The sequence below is a fragment of the Acartia tonsa genome, chromosome 13 (genome assembly GCF_053477335.1).
Source record: "Acartia tonsa isolate MP-2025a chromosome 13, ASM5347733v1, whole genome shotgun sequence".
Classification (NCBI taxonomy): Eukaryota; Metazoa; Arthropoda; class Copepoda; order Calanoida; family Acartiidae; genus Acartia; species Acartia tonsa.
This window is the reverse complement of record NC_137272.1, coordinates 46,565,003-46,586,960: the sequence shown is the minus strand read 5'-3', so window position 1 is coordinate 46,586,960 and position 21,958 is coordinate 46,565,003. Positions and strand designations below refer to the sequence as shown.

General features: G+C 32.5%; 1 long non-coding RNA gene across 1 annotated transcript; it reads right to left on the bottom strand.

Moving 5' to 3' along the window:
- Positions 1 to 581: 581 nt before the first annotated feature.
- LOC145303930 (uncharacterized) lies at positions 582 to 19,975 on the bottom strand. The gene is made up of 10 exons (XR_013873870.1): positions 19,691 to 19,975; positions 16,692 to 16,750; positions 16,078 to 16,126; positions 14,847 to 14,886; positions 14,598 to 14,659; positions 13,520 to 13,570; positions 3,210 to 3,265; positions 2,902 to 2,960; positions 1,268 to 1,337; positions 582 to 637 (listed from the first exon to the last, which is right to left on the bottom strand). It is a non-coding gene; the product is annotated as an uncharacterized LOC145303930 (long non-coding RNA).
- Between the last annotated feature and the right edge of the window lie 1,983 nt (positions 19,976 to 21,958).

The following is a 21,958-nucleotide window of genomic DNA, read 5'->3' as shown; positions in this document are numbered from 1 at the left end:
TGAATTTATTCAATTATTTCACACTACCTTGTCTATGAGAAGTATTTTTGTGATATGATAATCATGTTTATATTTCTCATGATATAGATAAAACAAATTATAAAATATAAATCATAGGATGTCAACATCGCCAAATATTTATGAAGTGGAATTAAAAAGGAGTTAGAAACACAATAGTAAGTGGGGAATTTACAAGAAATTACATGATTCTATATTAATTGGCAGTTCATAGTCATTTCAACATTTCTAGTAATTACTCCAGATCATTATAGATTGAGCCAAGTTAAACAGACAAAAGAAGTTGTAGAGTAGATGCCTTTTAGAAATCTTTACATTTTCAGTCTTTTAATATGCAATATCTAATCAAATCATAGATAGACTAATCTAATATTAACATGGTTAATTCTATCAATAAACAGCAAATCATTATTACCTAAAAATATTAAATATGAAAGGAAAGAAAAGAGTAAAAGAAGAAAGGAAAAAGATAAAAAACAAAAGAAAGAAAGAAAAAGAGGAATGAACAGACACACCCTACTTATGAAGTAGCTGCTGTATAAAAAGGAAATAATCATAATTTACCTTTTACCTATACACAAAGGATAAAGTACTTGTTAGGAGCAAAGCTACTCAGTACCTGCAAAATAAAATTGATAATATACATTTTTTATTGACAGTAGGCATCCAGGGCTGATAAATTTATGTACATCCTCATGATGACACAAAATTACACATTTTGTAGATTACAGTTGGTTGTTGAAACGTTTGGACACTCTTGGACACAAATAAGAAAACTTTATTATAAAACTTTGGGGGCTAGTGTAATAAACAGCCCAATGTCCCCTCCCTCCATGAATAAAACTGTAAGATATCTTGTAGCTTCTCATAAACTACCTTGTTGAGCAATGATAATACCCCTCCCTCATGTTTTAAAATTGCAATAAGTGAGACAAATTTTTATTTGATTTTAAATACTTTAGGCCAGGGTTAGAAACTTCCATCCCATTAGTCTACATGTTGTCAAAGTGTCTGTCTGTAGAAAAGAATCTTACTAACAGCTTCATCAAAGTTTCTTATAGGTCATGGGAAAGTTTATGACTTTTTCAGGATAGAATAAATCCACCATTCCAATTGAAATTACCCCCAAAAATTGAAAGAGGAGGGGAGACTTCCCTCAATTGTCCCTAGAAACCACTTTGGTGGAGAACCAGACAAACAGATATAAATCAGTTATAGATTAGTTGCGTAATTAACAATTTTATTTTACCTCTTACTTACACACAAAAGATAAACATTAAGGCCCAGCTTATATTCATAAGAGTAAAGCCTCTCTGTGCCTAAACAATAAATACATTTATCTTTGTATAAAAGTAACAAGATCTGTATCTGTTTATTCTCTTTAACAGTATAGCTTTGCTTAGGTACTGGGAAGGTTTAAAATGTTTTTTTTAAAACTGTAACCCCCCTCCCCCTTATTTTCTTTTTCTAAAATAAAAATGGGGGTCGAATTCAACCCCCATCACTTAAAGTAACCCTAAAGGCCTCTAGAGACGTAGCTGTTAGTTAATAAATATATTTAAACATTGTAGGGTATATTTTCATTTGATCATTTCTGTAGGTTGGGTTATATCGAATTCTTTACTTGGCTTCCCTTTGGGTTTAGGCATAGAAACAACCCATTTATATTCAATTTATCTAAACAAGGATGACAACATGCATAAAAGCGAAGCACTGAAACGGTAGGACTAACAAGTAAATTTGTTGAAAAACTGCTTTATACAGGATAATGTTTATGGACATACTTACATTTTTAGGACTTGATTATAGAGTTGCTTCGCTTATAACATTATACTTTGTTGTCCCAGGAATCAATATACCAAAAATCAGATCAATTGGATGATAAGATCACATAAAAATTTGTTGTTAAAAAAGTATAAAATCAACTTGTTTAAAATGGACGTACGGACATTCTGGTAATGATTATAGAGCTGCTACGCTTTTTAAATCATACCTAACTACTAAAGGAATCACCATGCAAAATTTGAAATCGATAGGACAATTCTAACATGCCTAAATTAACGAAAAAAGTTATCCGTTACGGACGGACGGACCTATGGACGGACCGACCCTAATTATAGAAAAGCTTCGCCTTTAAAAATAAGGGGATGGTGTTATCAATCAGTGATTAGAATTCACTTTATATCAAACTAATATACTGTTAAAAAGTTGTAGATATTTACGATATATGATCCTTGTTAAAAGCGAAGCTTTTCTATAATTAGGGTCGGTCCGTCCGTACGTACGTCTGTTCGTCCGTCCGTCACAGAGAGTTAGCTCTTTTCGTTAATTTAGACAGGTTAGAATTGTCCTATCGATTCCAAACTTTGCATGATGATTCCTGTAGTAGTTAGGTACAATTTAGAAAGCGTAGCAACTCTATAATCCATACCAGAATGTCCGTACGTCCATTTGAAACGTGTCGATTTTTAACTTTTTTGACAGCAAATTTTTGTATGTTAAAATTATCCGATTCTTCTGGTTTTTTGAAAACTGATTCCTATTAAAACAAGGTACAATGTTATAAGCAAAGCATCCATATAAACAAGTCCCAAAAATGTAAGTATGTCCTTAAACATTATCATCTATTTATGCAGTTTTGCAACAAATTTACTTACAATATTGTTTGTACTGATGCATTTATATTCTGCTAATTCAGTTCTGACAATCTACTAGTGTTAATGTTCGTTGGCCTTCCATTTCAGAGCTTCGCTTTTATGGATGTTGTCATCCTTGTTTTATTGACAAGGAAGTGTAAAAAGTGAATAATGATAAGGGGGGAGGGACACACCCTAGATAAAGAGTGGCTGCATTACTAATAAAAATGAATAATTTAACACTTACCTAAGCACACAAGATAACACCAAGGCCAAGTTATTCTTAGGAGCAAAGCTTCTCTATAACTATATGAAAAATATACACATTAATACTATTTGTATCTAAGCTTCTTATTTTTTTAAGAGCCTTGGTTTTGTGACTTTTCCTATATTATTTGTTGTTAAATTTTGTAACTCAAGGCCCAATAAAAAAGTTTAAAATCATTAAAACAGCTAATTAAGGGAAAGAACAGGCATATTTAGTGAAATGGAAATGCATACATATCTTATAGAGTAGCTGCACTACTTATAAAAATGACTAATTTTAACACTTACCTAAGCATAAAAGACACCAAAGACGAGTAATTTATAAGAGTAAAGCTTCTCTATAACTAAAATAAAATACGTAAATTAAGATTTCTACTGTGTATATGTAATGTATTCCCTATGTTTATCTTTGTTTTCAATTTTATTCCTTATTACAGTCATATGTGAAGTTTCAAATATTATTTTGACTCTGTAAATGTTCAAGTTAGGGCAATAAACGGCTAATTTTCGTTTTATTTGGGGTCCGTGGGAAAAAGTCTGATAATATCGGGTGTAAGGGGTTTATTATTATATTTCCATATACGAGTATATACTGACCCTTGTCCGAGAGGTGTGAAATAGTCCAAAATATAGGGGATATAAAATATTAAAATTCTGTAATATCTCACTACCCTTCTGGACAGAATATAAAATATTTTTTAGCTAAATATCATGTGATTTGCATGATTAGGAATCACGGAACCTTGGCATATTTTCTAGAACTTTCTTGGCTTTTTTTGTAGCTTAACGTTAATTAAAAAATACCGAAATTATAAGAAGCAAAAAGCGGTGCATATTTTCTAACCCTGTCGGGTAATCATTAAAATTTACTTTACCTAACCTAACCTAATCTTCATAAGCTACTGTGAACGTACGATGAAGCCCGCAACTTCGTTTTTCTTTCCATGATCCTAATTTTCTACTAATACTCCATTTGCAAAATATGCGAATTTCCCAAAACTGCTTCTGATAAAAATTGTTTTAATACTTAATATGTTTAATTCAATAAAATTCCAACACAATAGTTTCAGCGATCATAAGCATTGTACTGTGTCTTTTAGAAAGTCCTTTACTTATTGTTCTCCTACATGGAAAAGTCATCTCTTCAAAAAAACAGACTTTGTTGAGCATTTAAAAAAAGAAACTATTTCATTTTTGTATGATTTGTCTGAAATACAACACCTAAAAAATACTAAAGAGGTTTATGTTACAAATCCAAACTTATTTGATAATGAAGTGTCATTTGATCATTTAGAATACAAAGAAACCTCAGCATTTTTTGACCTTTTAACACATTTAAAAAAAGCTCATGACAAATTTTTTTCAAAAGACAAGGCAAAAAACTCTATAAAGCTTAAATCGTTTGATGATGAAATTTCTAAACTGTACAAAAGTATGAAAAATCAACCCAACATTGACACAGTGGAACAAATACAGAAACTTGTATCAAGTCAACAGGAATATTTTAAGTCTCTTGTGTATTCACAAGCAGAGTTTAAATATTTTCGGAGGCTGCAATATGATGGAGGATACAACAACATGACTTTTAGGCACATACCAAACTTTAAAAAAACGTCGTATAAAATCAATACAAATGGAGAAACAGTAACATCTCCCCAAAAGTTGGCTAATTTGTTTGCTAACCAACATGCTAAAATTATAAGCCCTGAGTGTGTTCCAAAGTCAACATTGAATAACTTGCTCAATGATTATGATCTTAACATGGAAAAAATTTTTCCTAGAATTAAAAATCTCACTAGTCCATATTCAACTACAAAACAATTCAGGGAGATTATTAATTCTATGAAAAACACAAGCGCGCCAGGAATTTCATCACAACCAAAAGCACTTTTTCTTTTTCTCTTAGATTTATTGCCAACTTTCTTTACTAAAGCATTAAACAAATTATATGATATAGACATTGACAACAGTCCCTTTAGATGGATAAAAGACAGAAATGTAATTTTCATTCCCAAAAAAAACTTTGATCTGACTTTAATTGAACACTTTCGCGCAATAGTACTGTTAGAGATTGTTTACAAAATATTATCTAAAGCCTTAAATAGAAAACTTACGTCATATTTGGACAGAATCGTCCACAGTGGTCAATTTGCCTATGTACCCACAAGATTAATGTCTAATGCAAGTATTAATTTGACTGCCGAAATCAATCACATGGAAAAAGCCCAATCTAATTGCCAAATAATATCATTTGATTTTTCTAAAGCCTTCGACATGGTTTTGGAAGAGGTTTTTAATGTCATTTTATCATTCATATTCCCTGAAGGCAATTTTGCTCATTGTTTTATTAATTTTACTAATAGGGGTAGATTCAGAGTTGCTGTTAATGGATATTTCTCTAAATGGTTTAAAATTAAAAGGGGCTCGTCGCAAGGAGACTCGCCTTCTGGTTCAAAGTTCATTATTGTCAACCATATTTTTATTGCATGCTTAGAAAGTACTAAGATTAAACATATTTATTATAAAATAGGACCCACCCCTGTTAGACCAAAAAGTTTTGCTGATGACACTATTATAAGCACCATTTTAAAAGAAAACAAGGACGTGTTGGAACTTATAAACCTTCTGTCCAAATTAGAAAATAGTATAGGACTGCAAATAAATTTTGACAAAACAAAAATCTTAGTTCAAGGTTCATATCCAAGTGAATTATCAAAATTAGGCCAAATCGTGGAATACTTTAAACATTTAGGGATATATATTTCCTTTAATCAAACACTAGCTAAAGAAATGACATATAATGAACTTTGTTATAAATTAGAAAAGAAAGCTAAAAGGTTTCCCCTTAAGCCAGGATACAATCTGCTAAAAAGAAGAAATCTATGCTCTGCCCTACTTTCTTCTTCAGCCTATCACATCTACCGAGTTTACAACCCTGACGAGAAAACCCTGCAAAGATTGCAAAAAATTGTGCTGCAATTCCTATGGTCTCAAAGAAAAGAAGATGGTACCATTACTTCAAGAACAAAAATCGCTCGTCCAAGGATTGAATTAGATCTTAGAAGGGGTGGATTAAATTTATTATTACCAAAAAGCCAATCTTTCTCAATATGGATTAATAGTTTTATGAGTTGTCTTAAGTATGCATCTGACCACCCTGACACAAGTATTGGCTTAATTTTCACACACAAACACATGCCTATTAAGTCATTATTAAAGACTTTTAGTTTTCTTACTCTTACTAAATATCAAAAAACTTTCAAAGAACTTTATCCTTGCAAGGGCGGCGATTATTTCGAAAAAGCTTTAGAATTTTTCTACAACCTTGAACATGATAAATCAACATGTCTTTTTTCACCCATTCTGACATCCAATTTTGCAAATATTACTACACCCTTTACTAAAAATGACAAACACATTCTTTCTAATGCAAAAAAATTCACGATAGCTTCAATTTTAGAATGCAAAAAAATTGGTGCCAAAGCTCTATATCTACCAATTCTTGATCTCAATATACATGAATCAATTCATGATCTAATTCTAATTAACAAGTTACAAAAAGTGGTTGATGCGTTCAAGCCCTGCTTCTCTGCTACTAGTTTCAGCCTGCAAAAATCCAAGCTGTTCCTGAACCCACTTAGTTCATTGTTGGTAAAGAACAAGAAACTCTTTTCTTTTCATTTCAAACAAATGTATAAATCTAAAATTGACATAGAATTACCTTCTATAATGACAAGAAAAAGAGACAAACTGTTCTTTCCTGACAAGGAACTTTTTGAACTTACTATTAAGAAACTTTTTAATTTACCAATTATATTACATTTCAAAAACTTTTATCTAGAACAATTGAATCGCACACTACCAAGCAAAAATAAACTATTTAAATTCAAATTAGTCGATTCAAATATTTGCAACAAATGTAATACAGAAAGCAATACAGATCATGCATTATTCTTTTGTTTATTTCCTTCTTATTTTATTCATAAACTAGCTGTCTTTTTAGATATTAAGTATAATAATGGACAACCTCAATTTATTTTTCTAAAAGAAAGCTTTTACCTATTTAATATGTATTATGATGATTTCTCGTTAAATGTATATACTCAACTATCCAATCTTATTTTAGCTGCAAAAGACAAATCACTCAAATTAAGCAAAGAAGACTGTATTTCAAATTGGAATAAAAACAACCTGCATGCCCATACAATTCTCCTAACCCAATTTTCCTTCAAACTGTTACAAAATGCAGGGCAAGAAACTAATTTTATCTCTGATTTTCTTGAGTTTTTAATAACACAGTGATTCCTGTTTTTTCTGATTAATTTCCAGCTACTAAGCTATGTTGATGTAAATAAAAGTCTCGTACTATAATATGTAATTCGTTATGTATATGTCTTTTCTTTATGAAATACATATCTTTAAAAACAAAACAATACTTCTTTTTTATATAAAATAAATATGATTGATATTATTTTGTTTTATTATCTTGATTAATAGCTTTACTAGGGTGATAACAGATATAGTTCAAGGAGCTAAAGGTATAAGACAATGAGCGATAAATTGATGTCTATCCCCAATGATGATACACAAAATTACCCCTTCTGTAGATTAGATTTAGCGGTTGAAACGTTTGGACACTCAATTTAATGAAACAACTAATCAAAATTCAATAAAACTCTAAAGTTGTTAAGCCAACGAATAAGAAAACGCTATTATAAAACTTTGGGAACTTGTGTTATTTTTTTGCTAAAATTATTAATCTTCCTTAATAACTATAACTTTCTATTATCACCTTCCGGCTTGTTATTTGGGATGTGTGGAGTGGAAAATTTTTAACAAGGATGACAATATCCATTAATGCAAAACATTAACATAAACGTATAAGTATATTTAGTATAATCAAAATTATAAGTAAGTATTCTGTCCGTCTGTAAAACACGGGCCAAAAGCCTTCATAGCCGACGCCAACATATATCTTTTATTTTAATTAATCCATTTACGGTTTACCCTTTTATACAAATTATAGAAAAGCTTCGCTTAGTTAGAAGGGGAACTTTTATCTATTACCATATGTTTTTGTTATTTCTTGGGGGGGGGGGGAGGGGGAGAGGTCAAAACTCAAAATCATATATATCAATCGTCATATAGGGGATTTATTTTTTTTTGGGGGGGGGGTTAACTTATAAAGCCTAGGTGTCATGTTATCTTCCCCTTCCCCCACCCTCATTTTGGTCAACCCTTCTTAAATAGGGAAGGGGGGGGGATGGGTCAAAACTCAAAATCATATATATCAATCATCATATAGGGGATTTTATTTTTTTTTGGGGGGGCGGTTAACTTATAAAGCCTAGGTGTCATGTTATCTTCCCCTTCCCCCACCCTCATTTTGGAACTAACAAGGATTTTTTATAACTTCTTCTTCCATAAAAGCGGATATTAACACTTAAAGATTCAGGGCAAAATTGTAAGTTAATTTTTTTGGAAGACTCTAATTAACCGACCCTAATTATAGAAAATTATAGAAAAGCTTTGCTTTTAAAATGCAGTGTAAGTTACAGTAATTAACCGATCCTAATTATAGAAAATTATAGAAAAGCTTTGCTTTTAAAATGCAGTGTAAGTTAAAGTAAGTAAATGAAAGTAAAATTAGTGACAGACGGACGATACGTTATTAAAGAAAAGCTTTTGCAAAAGGATAGATATTGGTATAATATAGGTCATTAACCTTTCAAGTTTCAACTTCAAGGTCACTTATTTTAAAGGGTGTGATATATAAATTTTTTTCATTTTAATAACCCACTCTTATTAAAAGCAAAGCTTTTCTATATTTCAAATTAAAATTTCAATGTCTCTTATTAAAAGCGAAGCTTTTCTATATCCTGTAAAAATTACATTTTAATAACCCATTTTTACATTTAATACAAATTTGTAATTTAAATTGTAGGGAGATTGCCCAGCCGCCAGCAAACTTGAAGATTAAGAAGTTACTTAAGGTAATTAAATTAATAATAATTTAAATCAAAAGACAAAATGAATAATGATTAAATTAAATTTTCTCAGTCCTTTCAGTCACCCTTTCTTTTGTTTTCCCTTTCGTTTCTCTTAGTAACATACTTTTAAGTTTTAGTTTTTAATAGTAAGGGTTTTGAAGGGTTGATTGATTTTGTATTTAGGAAAACGTGGATTACAGAGATACGCTGAAATATGTGACAACATTAAATGGGAAACTGCGCAATAATAAGCGTATAAGGAAGATCTACAAACGATTCAAACAACGAATGTAAGTGTTATTTTTTAACCAATGAGAAGCCAGTTTCAACAATTATTTTTTTTTAAATTCAAAGAAAACATTTACAATTAACCAATGAGAAGCCATTATTAACTTTTAAAATATATCTTTTTTTTAGACTAGTGAAGCCATGTGATACAAGATGGAGTTCCATTGTGAACATGTTGACCCGTTTCTTCGAACTCTTGGAGAATGAGGACTTGCTGAAAGATGTAAAACAATCACTGATTGATCAAAAAGGTATACATATATTACTCACAATACACATTTGTAATTTTTTATTTGGTTTGGTAACACAAAAATATAAATAGACAATAGTTGAGTTGAAGTATTTTTTTTTATGTGGTGATACAAATTTGTAATACTATTTCTTTTCAAGTATTTTTTTTATGTTTAGTCAATATTACATGGCCTACTCAAGAACAGATTGGTCTGTTAGCAGATATCAAAGCTGTCCTGGTGAAAATTGATGGTCCAATCACTAAATCTGCACAAGCCCTGGAAGCAACCGTACCTAGCATGTTTGCTAATCTAGAAACTGTTCTTTCAAATCTGGCTAAACTGCGTAAAGAGAATAACAGGTTGGTTTTTAATTTTTTTAGTTGCAAAAAATGCGCCATACTAAAGATATAACAAATAAAATGTAGAAAAGTATTATAGGGAGGGGAGGAATATACAAAAAAAACATATAAAAAAAGCTATTTTATTTTATTTATATTTTTGCAGGTTTGCTGTCACAATGTATGACAAACTGAAAGGACGTGTAACAAAAATGCTGAATTCTGAAGGTTGGAAAGCGCTGTTGTTTCTGCACCCCTACAGCAAGACGTACCTGGAGATGATCGTAGGCGACGGCGTAAGTTTTAGGCTTTCTTAAAATGAGATATTTAATGGATTTTCATTTTATCATTTTTGATTTTCTATGATAAGGAATAAGAATAAAAAACATATCAAATAGCTACAAATAATCGTCATCCTACAACAGATATTATATCAAAATTGAAAAGAATATATGACGTCAGAAAAAAATAAAAAGTAACCAATGAGAAGCAGGCATTTACTTCTGGCGGCTGCCGCTAAAAGTGAACACTAATACTAGGTTCGAAATTGAGACTAAGTTTTATAAGCTTTCTTAAAATCATGAGATAGATATTAAAATTTAAAGAATAAATTTTTACAGGAAAAGAAAATGCCCAGCCAGCTAGTTGATGAGAAATTTGCCAAAGAGATCCTGGATGATGGCTACGAATTGTCCAAGTTAATCGGCGAGCGCGTTATTCGTATCCAGTTGGCTAAATGTAGCGAGACCGAGGACAAGGACGAGACTGACCAGGAGAATGGAGGAGATACTACCAGCATCGAGGACGAGGAGGAGGAGGAGGCTCCAAGCAGTGCTGCAACAACAAACAATGACGAAGATTCAGAACCCGATGTTTTCGCTGTTTTTTTTGAGGAAAAAAAGCAAAAATATCAAGAACAACAAAATAAGAAGATAAAACCAAAGAAGAAGAAAAGCAAAGAAGAACAAGTCAAACTTCTGAGGACAGCCATGTACACAGGTCTGGAGAAATGGCGCAATCAAAACGCCACAAACCTTGTCGATTTCTACAGAAAATCCACCAAAGGAGATAAGAAGAAAGGTTCAAGATCCGCAACCATGGATCTAATCCATGGTACTGTGAAAAACTTATTGGAAGAGGACCAGTATCCAGCCGAAATCAGGGAGCTATTGGGGAACCTTATCCTTCTGCCGGTCAGCAATTCGAGAGTGGAAAGAATATTTTCCCATCTCAAATTGCTTTTCAGCAAAAGGAGGTATAACCTCAAGGCCCAAATGGTTAAGGAACTGATGTTTCTCGGCTACAATAACCTTATTCCCAAATCAAACGTCAAAGATTTTTTGTAAGCTGCTAAGCCATGAGCCGTTTGCTTTGAGATCAATCATTCTTCTTGTACATATTTTATTTTTAATACATCTATATTGTTTAACTTTAATAATATTATCAATAAATTATGAAGAAATAAAATTGAAAATAAACGTATAATTAAAGAATCATAATGGCAATGCATTTCTATTTTCAATTGTGTATGAATATTATGAAATAAACTTATTTAGTACAGCTAATTTCTTATTTATTTATCCATAATAAAAATTCTTTCTTATAACATTGACGTCACAAGAAAAGAAAAGTAGGATGTCTTTATTCATTTATATTACTAAAGAAAGAGTAAAGACTCCCTTGTGTGCGTGCAAGTATTTAAATATAATATGATTTATTGTTATTTGATCTTTGGGTCAGCCACGGTGTTCGTACAAAAATGTTTAAATAAAAAGAAACATATTGAATAGCAATGTTTAAATATAACAAAAAACACAATGATTTACTTTTATTTATGTAGAAAAATAAGACAAAATTTTAAAAACTTGAGTATTTGGTATATTATATAAAGAGCTAATTTTCATTATTGGTGCATCATTGTAAACCCTCCCCCCCCCCCCAAGCCGCGGGAATTCATTAAGAATAGATAGAATAGGAGGAGAATTATGAATATATATAATATTAAATAAATTTCCTATTTTAATTTTGATAAGACAATGGCTGATAAATTGGTGTAGGCATTTAGGATATTTTCAATTCTAATCAAATAATAATAAGAAAGAATTTTAATGTCTGTGGAAAGCTGTTTATGATAATGAATAGTTATATTATTATATTTAGAGATGAGAGGGGAATTAAATTTATCCTCAAATGTCCTATCCTCCTATCCTATCCCAACGCAACGCCAACCCCTTTCCCTCTATGGTAAAGCGAAATATGATACGGATAAATACTACCCCCCCCCCCCCTACTTTCTTCATGTGTGTTTACTGTTTTACATTAAAATTAACAGGATGTCTGTTTGTCCGTAGTTGTACTTAAAATATATTAAATGTATAATTAATAGATAAATAGCTAATTTTCATCATTTATGCATCATTGTAAAACAACCCCCCCCCCCCTCGCCGGAATTCATTAAGAATATGATATCCTGGACCGGCTTTGTAAAGTCACAGGACACGTATGATATCTATGTTTATAGCCCCCCCCCCCCCCCCAAGGAGTGGAATAAATAAAGTATAGCCGTTTCCTAGTTTAATTTTGATAAGACAATGGCTGATAAATTGGTGTATTAAAGGATGCAAACTTTTTTATTTTAATATCCGTGGAAAATTATGGAAAATGCAGCGGATATTAATTGGTTTCAAAGCCATACTAGAAAAGCTTTTCTTTCATTCAGGGTTCGGCAGCCATAGTCTCTGTGGCTTTTCATATTGAAAAAAAGGCAAACAACAAGTCAAGTCATGACTAACTTTTAAAATCATTGGAAGAAACATTCAAAAAAAATACACTTAATTAAAGAAAAAAGTTACACTTACATGACAACATACAATGGCCGATAAATGATGAGACACAGTCTTGCCCCATCTGTAGATAAAATTAGAGGTTGAAAAGTTTAGACACTGAACTAAATGAACAAACCAATCAAAATTCAATAAAAGTCCCTAAGATCTAAAGCCAACGAAAACATAATTAACAAGGATGACAACATCCATAAAAGCACTGAAATGGTAGGACAAAAAGACATTAACACTTGTATAGTGTCAGAACTGAATAATCAGAATATAAATGTATAAGAGTCGAAGCAAAATTGAACGGAATAAGGAAAAATAGATTATATTTATTTCAGTACTTACGAGATTTAGTGAATATACATCAAAAATATATTCACCAAACCTTATTCTAATTTAGCGGGTTTTGAAATATTAAAACATATTTTTTAATATTTGTTGACCAGCTGAGAAGGTAACAAGATATTACCCTCTGTTAATATATATTAGTATATTCAGATTTTCAATTTAAATATTCCCCTTCTATGTGTTAGGAAATATACAGAAAGGTGTGAAGTTTGGACTTCCGGGGTACATGGGATATTAAGAAATTTTAATATATTTACGGGAAAATAATATTTACAAAATATTGATAAACAGTAATATTTCACTACGAAATCACCCTAGTTTTGATTTATTTAATATTTTTCAAGAAATATTCAAACTTCAAATATGATTCTTATTTGGACAAAGCCCAATCTGTCCCATTTTTTATTACTGTGATGTCATAAAAGGAGGGATCATCCATCTCTTTTTCAGAGGTTTTCTATCCCACTTCTCATCTCATCTCACTCATTTTTATGACGTCACAGGTAATAACCTAGTTATAAAAGAGTACCTTCGCTACTTATGAAAAAGAATAATTCTACTCCTTCTTACCTAAACTGCAACGATAATTCAAAGGCAAAGTCCTTGAAAGCTTCTCTATAACTAAAATTAAAACATCCATTAATAATTACACTTTCTGTATATAATATTCTTCATTTTTCTATGAGCATAGACGTCCAAGGGGGGGGGGGTAAACTAAATTTACCCCTGCCAACAGATTTCAGGGGGGGTAATTACCCCCCCAAGCAAATTTTACCCCCGGGGTAAAAATTTTTTTTTGGGGGGGGTAAAAGAAATTTGCGACATGCTTCGTGCGCCATTTTACCACCCCCAAAGACGAAATAACCCCCCCTTAAAAAATTTTTACCCCCCCCAAAAAAAAAGCTTGGACGCCCCTGTCTATGAGCCTTGTTTTATGACTTTTCCTATATGCAGGGGTATCTTTTCTAACACTAAATTCTACAAAAAATCACGAAACCTTTTAAAGTTTTCTACAAAAAATCACGAAACTGTTTAAAGTGTTTTATTTAACTGAGGAGGGGTGGGTAAGAAGGGGAGGAAAAGAGGAAGGGGGTTGTGGAGAAATTTTCCATGAGAATTGTTTGTCAGAATATCATTCCATTTACCCGGCCTGTATGATTTGTTGTTAAAATGATTAAAACATCTATTTAGAGGAAAGGAAAGACACGAAATAAAAGTCCAAGGCCAAAGTTATTCTTATGAGCAAAGCTTCTCTATAACTAAATTGATAGATACGTCAATTATTAACTCTAATTTGAATATAAAATTTTTCCTAAATACATATGTAAAATAGAGAAAACTAGAAAAATAATGTAGTGAATAAAAATTTGATACATAGAGTAAATGTTCTATTAAAGATTACTAGCGGCTTCGCCCCTAGCTTTTTTGTATTTAAGATTAAAAAGAAAAAGAAAAATTTATTTCATTTTTGGGGTTATTGGGGGTGTCACACCCCCTAAGAACATAGTTATAAACCTTCTCAGAACCTATGAGAAGCTACCCTGTAAAGGTGAACCTGATCAGTTTAGCGGTTAGCGAGATCATTTGGTACAAACAAACAGACAGACATTGTTCTACTTTGTATTATAGATGAAATTTCAACACTTACCTAAGACCAAGAAGATAAGACCAAGGCCACAGCAATTCTTTAGGAGCAAAGCTTCTTTATAACTAAATTAACAAAAAAATCATTACTTATTTTATATGAGTCTTGATAATATGACTTTTCCTGTATTGTTTGTTGTCAGATTTAGAAATTCAAAGTCCATTAAAAAGTTTTGAAATGATAAAAAGGGAAGGCAGACATAATTACAGAATAGCTGCGCTACTTATGAAAATGTATAATTATACTTCTTACCTAAACAAAAAAGATAAGACCAAGGCCAAGCAAAGCTTCTCTAAAACAAAAATAAAATATGTATATATAATGTATTCCTTATGTTGTATCTTTATTATTGTTTTCAATTTTGTTCTTCACTTGGACAAAGCCAAATCTGCCCTACTTTTGATTCCTGTGACGTCATAAAAATGAGGGATTATCCAACTCTTTTTTAGGGGTTTTCTTTCCCACTTCTCACCTCATCTCCCTCATTTTCATGACGTCACAAGAATCAAAAGTAGGACAGATTGGGCTGTGTCTTTATTTTTTATTTACATTAATACTTACACTTTTGTATATAATCTTCTTTATTTTTGTATGTGCATTGGTTTAAGACTTTTCCTATATTATTTAACTAGCGGCTACGCCCCTAGAGGCCTCAAATGTCACTTAAATTTTTTTTTATTTCAAATATGTAAAAATTTTCTATGTTGTGTTCAAGTCTCTAGTTTTTTTCGATTTTTTGTGATTTCTCTTGGGAGGGTGGTGGAACCCTCCCCCAAAATAGTTTTAAACCTTGAGGGACCTTTTAGAAGCTACCCTGTTAAGGAGAACCTGATCGGTTCAGCGGTTAGCGAGATCCTTCGGGACAAACATACAAAAACACAAAGACAAACATCCTGTTACTTTATTATAAGGATGTCAGATTTCGCAATTCAAAGACAAGAATAGTTATTTCTGGTATCGTATTATAAACGGCTTTCCGCGGATATAGAATGTACAATTATAAGATTAAAACTAGTTTTTTTAGCCCCGTGGTGCACTGCTTATTATTGCGCATTTCTTGTATATTCGTAGAAAACTGGATATAATACGATGCTAGACATAGTTTTTTCGTATGGATGAGAACCGGTTCCTATCCACCGGATTCGAATGAATATGAGAAAAGTTTTTAAATATTGAAAGAGGGTGTGCATTGGTGCAACCACCCTCCCAAGAGAAATCACCAAAATTTAAAACAAAATTAAAACGCCAATTAGAGGATATTTTTATATTTTTGTTAAACAGCTAAACAAAAAAAGCAAAACTAACATAAATAAACTGCTGATTTTAGCCAAGATTGAATAGAAAACATTCTAGAGGCCGCTGGGGGCGTAGCCGTCAATATGTAATATAAAGAATACTAAAAAATAATATAGAAAATCTGACAGACATACTCTAGTTATAAAGTAGATGTGCTATTAAACAATTATGAAATATTACTCCTTACCTAATTATGAAAGATAACTGCAAGGATTGACCGCAAAGCTTCTCTATAACTAAAATAATAAATACATCCATTAATAGCAAAACTTTTCTATAACTAGAGTTGGTCCTTCCATCCGTAACGGTTAGCTCTTTTTGTTGATATAGACATGTTAGAATTGTCCTATCAAATTCAACAGTTAAGAACAATCTAGAAAGTGTAGCAACTCTATAACTATTACCATAAAGTCCGAACGTCCATTTAGAACATGTCGATGTGATATTTCTATTCTATTCATCTGTTCTTCATAATACTAATTCCTAGGACAACATAGTGCAATGTTATAAGGGAAGCATCTCTGTAATCAAGTCTTAAAAGTATGTCCTTGAACAGTATCCTGCCCTTAAGTAGTTTTGCATTACATTTACTTAAAATTTATTTAAGCGTATATATTTTATTCTGCTTATATAGTTCTGACGCTCTACAAGTGTTAATGTTCGTTTTTCCAACCATTTCAGAGCTTCGCTTTTATGGATGTTGTCATCCTTGTGTTTTATAGTTATTTATTGACATTTCCTACATAACCCTAATATGGAGTAGCTGCGCCACTTATGAAAATATATAATTTTATTACATACCTAACTACAGATGATAAAACAAAGACCAAGATAATCATAGGAGCAAAGCTTCTTCACGACTAAATTAATAAACAACTTAATTGATAATTCCAACTCATATGTGTGTACCTACCCAACACTATATCTTCCTTATTTTTAGTAGCGAAGCTACTCTATAAATAGAAATGTCCGTCTGTCCGTCCGTCTGAGACAAAGTGGGGGAAACGTGATTTTCTCGGCTCCTATAAAAGACAGCTGAAATTTTTAGTGAAGATTCTTTTAACATATGCCCTTCTAATCTATACATTGTTTTGTCCATCCGTCTGTTATTTGGGGTGCTAGATCGATTTCTACTTTTTCTCAACTCCTTCTTATGATAATGGGCTGAAATTTTCAGGGATTGCTTAAGTTTACATTCTACATATTTTCCTTAAGTTTTATTAAGATTTTTCTATTAATAAGGGTGCTAGATCGATTCCTAGATTTTTAGGTTTTCTATTGTTTTCACGATTCCTATTCAGGATTTGCAGATGAAATTATCAGGGATTGAAAATGTTCATGTTCTACATATTTTATCAAGTTTCATTAAGATTTGTCTATAAATTGCAGTGCTAGATTGATTCCTAGATTTTTAAATTTTCATGATTTTTTAGGTTTTCTGATTTCAATATTTTATCAAGATTAATGTTTATTGTATGACACTGCTTCATAATAATTTTTCCTGATATATATTCATAATTTTTGAGCTTTGCTACTTATGGATGTTGTCATCCTTGTTTTACTTTTTCTTTATAAAATATCAGTCAATATTTATGTATATAGTAGCTGCGCTTATAAAAAAAGAAAAGGGAGAGAGAGAGAGAGAGAGAGGAAAAAAACAAGGATGACAGCATCTGTAAGTAGCAAAGCCAAAAAAATTTCTATAAGACTACGGACAAAGAATTTAAAGAGCAATTGTTAAAATCAAGAATATTAGAGAAAAAATCACAAAGTTTTTTTGACATATTTCTTTATTTTTTAATGTTTGATTTTTGTATGATAACTGACAGACTGACGGTCAAAGTAAATTACATACTTGATGCTCAAAACAACAGGAGATTTAATTTTGATACTATTATCCTCAAAACATTGAAAATCAGACCAAAAACACGAAAGATATGGGAAAATATCATAAAAAGCAACATGCCCTTTCACCTTTAAACACAAAAATCACTTTGAAGAAATGGAAATTTCATTTTAAAATAATAATCAAAAAAGAATTTTGAAAATCTAACCAAAAACACCAAAGAAATGGGGAAATATGTGAAAAATGGAAAAGTAGCTAAAACCCTGTCTTAAAGTAGTCCGACTGCCATGGATGTTTTATACTTAATTATGCTCCATTTTAATGGAAGTGTTTACAAGAAGCTCTTTCTATCTTTTAACCCTTAACAGTCGGGCCCCATAAGCCCCTCCCCCCTATTATCTCAGTTTCTATTAGAGCTAGAGGGCGAATTTTTTTGGGCAAGGTTCCTGATTGATAATGAATTTCCGACCTTAATTAAGTCAAAGTCTATTTTCGCTTCCTTCACCCTTTTATTTAACAATCTTTATTTTTAGGTCCTTTTTTACTTAAAAATTTCAAACGGCTGTAATTTTCTTATTTTTGAAGCTAGAAGAAAATTTTTTTGCAGAAAATGCTTATCTTTATGTAAACTTTATATTAGAAATGTCGCTGCAGCTGAACTTGGCAGCTGCCAGCCGCCGCAGTCGGCGGTCGACGGATAAACGTCGGCGGATCTTTATGAAATTTTAATGTTATGTAGACATGTAAGAAAAGCTTAAGTTGAAAATTTGAAGTCTCTAAGTAAAAAATTATGCTTTGTTAAAATGCTTTCTTTAAGTCAAAAAAATGTTTTTGCTCTTTACCTGGATGACCCTGCCAGGTTTGCTGGCATCCTGTGCCCGCCAGGATGAAGATATTCAAAAATCCCAACTCTCAGTTATGTATCATACCCATACTTAAAAAGTCACGTAGTTTGGGCTCTTTATCTATCACACGCAGAAAATGATATAGAAAAAACAGAGGGGGGGGGGGCGTTGAACGCCCCTTCCCTGACCGTTAATGGTTAAAGGAGCCGAGAAAATCATGTTTCCCCCAAAACGTTTTAGACAGAGGGACATACGGACAGAAAGGCGGACATTTCAAATCATTGAAGAGCTTCTCTTCTAAAGAGAGAAAAAGGGTAAAAAAACTGGTTTTAATCTTATGATTGTACATTTTTATATTCGTAGAAAGCTGGATATAATACGATGCTAGACATAGTTTTTTTCGTATGGATGAGAACCTGTTCTCATCCACCGGATTCGAATGAATACGAGAAAAACAAAGATAGACCATAATAGAAATGTAACAGAAGAGTAACATAAAAAAAAGGAAGAAAAAGAAAGAAAGAAAACTGTGTAAACATAATATATGCATGATTTTTCAGTATTGCCTAGAACCGGTTTTAATCCAGAATTTATGAATACTTTCATAGTTGTTTATCATATTGTATTATAGACAGCAAATATCTATAAGCTTATATATACATCTTAGAATTTACGACCTATACATCTGCCCCCCCCCCCCTCCTATATTATTTTAGATTTATTGTCATAACTTATTCCTGATAAAATTGTCGATGCAATTCATGATTTTTCAGTATGGCTCATAACCGGTTCTAATCCAGCCGATATTATTGAGTTTCAAGGCCATACTTAACAAGTATAATATGATAATAATTTTAGGGTATAGTCCCTTTCGTGGCAACGCCCCTTAAGGGGCGATTCGTCGTATTTTTTATAATGGCTTTTAATAGATTATATTAGATTAGGTTTATATTGGGTTAGTTGATTGCCCCGCAGGGTTAGGGAAGTGGCCCCGCAGGGTTAGAGCCCCACGCAGGGGCTAGAAATAGGAGAAAAGCTACTGAGAAAAATACGAAGAATCGCCCCTTAAGGAAGTTGCTACAAAAGGGAAAATACCCTAATTTTCTTACCTTTGTATTGTGTAGTTTGTGTTGTAATCACTATGCACGCCTCTAACTGAAATAATAAAAATAAGTCTTTACTTTATATATATTTAAATATGGCGAGAAAGAGATAAGGCAGTGCAGTTGAAATCCTTTTCCAGTATGACTTTGAAACCGATTGATATCCGCTGGATTAGAACTTTAAAATCTACTATAAAATCATGCATAGCATCGTATTACATCCGACTATCTAGGAATATTAAAATAAAAATCATAAATTTGATAATAGTTTTGTTGACCCGGGTCTTCGTTAACAAAATGATCTTAATGTTACCCTTATACCTTTTATTTCATTATCCGCGAAAAGCTGTGTATAGTACGATACAATAAGTAACTATTATTTTTTATAATAGATGTAGAATATACATGGATATTATGACAGGGGAAAAGTTGTCGTCAATTTCAATTACTATTTGATATCAATTATTCGTTTATCCAGTTGGAGGGGAGGGGATGAGGTAAAGGTAAAGCTACAAGTTCACTTTATTAGAGAAAATGAAAATCTGGTGTAAGATCCAAGTAATATTAAATCCATTGGTAAGATAGAGATAAGCGAAGCAGTTATAAAACATTTCAGCTTTGTTTTATGGATATATTATTACTTGGATGTTGCACCCTGAAACTTTGATAATGTGATAATCTCACTGGATGATCGAGCTGACCAATAAATTGGGTCCATATTAGCAAGCTAAATTGACGTCAAATTTTCCCCTGTCAATATATCCACTTATATTCTATATCCATTAGTTTTGTTAATTATATATATTGACCAACTAAAGTTTCTTGACAAATTTTAGAATCAAACTTCATACAGAAGCCTAAAGATTTACTTTATCTGCAGGGAGGGAGGGGACATTGGGCTGTTTATTACACTAATCCCCTAAGTTATACAAATAAAGTTTTCTTATATATCCTTGTGGACTTATAAAGGGGTATTTTTGTCATCAATAAGGATATATGTAGTAGGGGGTACTGAGACACCCCCCTACTCTTAAGCAGAGTATAAGACCAAATAACCCCCTTTTACTGCTCCAATAGTTGTTACCAGTGAAAGAGATATGTATGTTTCAAAGGTTTATTGGATTTTGAATAATTACAGTCATAATGCACATTTATATAGTAAAAGCAAAGGTTATTAATAGATTGAGGGAGGAGCTGTGAGGGGCGTGCTTGAGCTGGGGCTGTGTCTTCTGCGCGGGGGTGCGAAGGGTAGGCCGGTGTTTTAGTAGACAGGTGAGGGCGAAGAAAAGGGGTAGGTTTGCCTGAGGAGAAGGGAAGGGGGTAAACTTACCCCCTTTGCAGCTCATGACAGGATCATGATAATGGTGTGACAGCTATTGTTATCAACAACAAAGGATTATTTATCGCTAATCCTAGATTAGCCTAGAGGGGTTGGGAAATGTTAAATTTCACGTAGATTGGGAGCAAAGCTTCTCTATAAGCAATGGGCTGTTCGTATACCACAATTCTCCCTGCGAAACTTTGGGGGGCTCGAACCCAAAAGTCTCGACCCGTGGTGTACGGCTGGGCTCCCCTGGGATTGAGAGCAACAGAATATGGCTTGGGCTAGGCAGGCTCTGCGGGAGATCCTCTGCTCGGTGTGGCTGTCGTTGGTGATGAGCATCGTCAACTCCTGGTTGTCGCGCATCTCTGGGTTGGCCATGGTGAGTCCTAGGTGCTGGAAGTTGGTCCTGGTCTGAATGGCTGCTGGGACATCTTGGCCGGCTGGCCCTGGCGGTGGCGTAGCACAAGGACTCTGGCAGGAAATTGACAACTTATTCATACGTACTGTACTAAATCAATCTTTACGTGGACTAATTTAACCAAATTAGGGTTTTTTTTAGGTTTTTTATAATTCATACAACCCCCTTAAGTTATTCATTACAATAGAATACAATTTTAAAATTTATTTACTGTGTAAATATGCATAAATATGACGTTTTTACTGATTAGGTTGATTTTTACTCAAAGCATTTTTCTTGTAGACAATAAAATGATTATAACTTTCGTTCTATTTAAGATAAATTGATGAAATAAAAAGTATTTTCAATTTTATTATGCTGAGAAGTAGGGTTGGGCCGGATATCCGGTTTGGCCGGATATCCGGCCATTTTCAATATCCGGCCGGATACCGGATATTAAAACTATCCGGTTACAGGATATCCGGCTGATTTTTGACGCCGGATATCCGGTTATCCCGCCGGATATCCGGTAATTTGCCGGATATCGAACGTT